Below are 3,088 nucleotides of genomic sequence, written 5' to 3' on the forward strand. Positions count from 1 at the left end.
CTGGGACTACAGGCGCCCGCCACCTCGCCCGGCTAGTTTTTTGTATTTTTTAGTAGAGACGGGGTTTCACAGTGTTAGCCAGGATGGTCTCAAACTCCTGACCTCGTGATCCACCCGTCTCGGCCTCCCAAAGTGCTGGACTTACAGGCATGAGCCACCGCGCCCGGCTGACCCTCTCTTTTTTTGTTGTTTTGAGACGAAGTCTCACTCTTGTCCCCTAGGCTGGAGTGTGAAGGTATGATCTCAGCTCACTGCAACCTCTGCCTCCCGGGTTCAAGCGATTCTCGTGCCTCAGCCTCTCGAGTAGCTGGGATGACAGGCGCCTGCCACCAGGCCCGGTTAATTTTTGTATTTTTAGTAGAGATGGGGTTTTACCATGTTGGCCAGGCTGGTCTAGAACTCCTGACCTCAGGTGTTCCACCCGCTTCGGCCTCCCAAAGTGCTGGGATTACAGGGGTGAGTCACTGCGCCCGGTCAACCCTGTTTCTTAACAAAACCCTCAAAAACATGACACTGGGGATCTTGAGCAGGTCAGTGTGGAACCCTGGACTCTCTCCAACTCCCATATGAGCTTCATGCTACTAGGACGGGGACCCAGCACTGAGTTCACACAAATTCAAAGACTGTTGTCAGAAGTAACATTTGCAGGCCGGGCGCAGTGGCTCATGCCTGTAATCCCAGCACTTTGGGAGGCTGAGGTGGGTGGATAACCTGAGGTCAGGAGTTCAAGACCAGCCTGGCCAACTCGGTGAAACCTCGTCTCTACTAAAAATATAAAAATTAGCTGGGAGTGGTGGCACATGCATATAATTCCAGCTACTCGGGAGGCTGAGGCAGAATTGCTTGAACCTGGGAGGCAGAGGTTGCAGTGGGCCGAGATCGCACCACTGCACTCCAGCCTGGGTGACAGAACAAGACTCTATCTCCAGAAAAAAAAAAGAAAGAAAGAAAAGAAATAACATTTACAGGCCACACGTTGTGACTGGTGGCTTTTACCTATAATCCTAGCATTTGGGGAGGCCAAGGCAGGAGACTACTTGAGCTCAGGACTTTGAGACCCACCTCCCCCGACCCCCCGGTGTCTATAAAAAGTCAAAGAAGGTGGAGTGCAGTGGCTCACGCCTGTAAACCCAGCACTTTGGGAGGACAAGGCGGGTGGATCACGAGGTCAGGAGATCAAGACCATCCTGGCTAACACGGGGAAACCCTGTCTTTATTAAACATACAAAAAGTTAGCCAGGCGTGGTGGAACGTGCCTGTAGTCCCAGATACTTGGGAGGATGAGGCAGAAGAATTTATTGAACCCGGGAGGCGGAGGTTGCAGGGAGCCGAGATCACGCCACCACACTCCAGGCTGGGAGACAAAGCAAGATTCTGCCTCAAAAAAAAAAGAAAAAAAAAAAATTAGCTGGGCAGGGTGGCGGGTGCCTGTAATCCCAGCTACTCAGGAGTCTAAGGCAGGAGAATCACTTGAGCCAGGGAGGCAAAGGTTGCAGTGAGCCGAGGTGCCACTGGACTCTAGCCTGGGCGATAGAGCAAGGCTCAGTCTCAAAAAATAAATTAATTAATTAAAAAAAAATAGAAAAGAAATACAAAATTAGCCAGATGTGCTCGCTTGAACCCATGAGGCGGAGGTTGCAATGAGCCGAGGTGCGACTGCAACACAGCCTGAGCAACAGAGCAAGTCTCTATCTCAAAAGAAAAATAAAGTTTTTAAGTCAAATAAAAAATAATAACAGGATGAGGGTTGGATAGAGGGTGTCTCTTGGGTGGAGACCACACCTCCTCCCGAATGCCTACTCTCACTGCCCTGCTCTTGGGCCTTCTTTTTTTTTTTTTTTTTTTTTTTTGAGACGGAGTCTTGCTCTGTTACCAGGCTGGAGTGCAGTGGTGCGATCTCACCTCATGGAAACCTTCACCTCCCAGGTTCAAGTGATCCTGCTGCCTCAGCCTCCAGAGTAGCTGTGACTACAGGTGCCCGCCACCACACCCAGCTAATTTTTGCATTTTTGGTAGAGATGAGGTTTCATCATGTTGGCCAGGATAGTCTCCATCTCTTGACCTCATGATCCGCCCACCTCAGCTTCCCAAAGTGCTGGGATTACAGGCGTAAGCCACGGCGCCTGGCCTCTTGGGCCTTCTTGAAGCCAGGTCTCCCATTTCTAGGCCTCTACACGTGCCCACTGCCTGGAACGCCCTCCATCCTCCACTTATTCCACTGCATTCACCCCGCAGACCTCTGCCAGTTGGTTCCTCAGGCTCTGAGACCCCCAGATCAGAGCTGGGTCCCCCATCATGCATTCCCAGGCATTCTAGCCTCCACCGTCCAAGGGCAGTTCTGGGATTCTGGCTGGCTGGGGCAGTGCTGGCCTCTGTGTCCCACAGAGTATTTGCGTGGAGTGGAGAAATGCTCTGTTTTGGGTTGAATGGTCTCCCCCAATTCATATGTTCAAGTCCTAACCCCCAGGATATGAAAATGTGACTGTTTGGAGACAGCGTGTTGAAAGGGGTAAAGTAAAATGAGTTCATATTTGTGAGCTCTAACCCAATGACTATAAGAAATTAGGACACTTGGCCGGGCACTGTGGCTCATGCCTATAATCTCAACAATTTGACACTTTGGGAGGCTGTGGCAGGAGGATCCTTTGGGCACGAATTTGAGACCAAACTGTGCAACAGAGCAAGACCTCCATCTCTATAAAAAAAAAATTTTTTTTTTTAGATGGAGTCTCACTCTGCCGCCCAGGTTGGAGTGCAATGGCACGATCTTGGCTCATTGCAACCTCTGCCTCCCAGGTTCAAGCAGCTCTGCCTCAGCCTCCCGAGTAGCTGGGATTACAGGCGTTTGCCACTACTCCCAGCTAATTTATTTTTAGTAGAGATGGGGTTTCGCCATGGTGGCCAGGCTGATCTCAAACTTCTGACCTCAGGTGTTCTGCCTGCCTTGGCCTCCCAAAGTGCTGGGATTACAGGTGTGAACCACCATGCCCGGCCCCCCCAAATTTTTTTTTTTTCTTACTGAGTCTCTATCGTGCAGGCTGGAGTGCAGTGGCGTGATCTCGGCTCACTGCAACCTCTACCTCCCGGG

The sequence above is a fragment of the Colobus angolensis genome, unplaced genomic scaffold (assembly GCF_000951035.1).
Source record: "Colobus angolensis palliatus isolate OR3802 unplaced genomic scaffold, Cang.pa_1.0 Scaffold39, whole genome shotgun sequence".
In the NCBI taxonomy this organism is placed as follows: Eukaryota; Metazoa; Chordata; class Mammalia; order Primates; family Cercopithecidae; genus Colobus; species Colobus angolensis.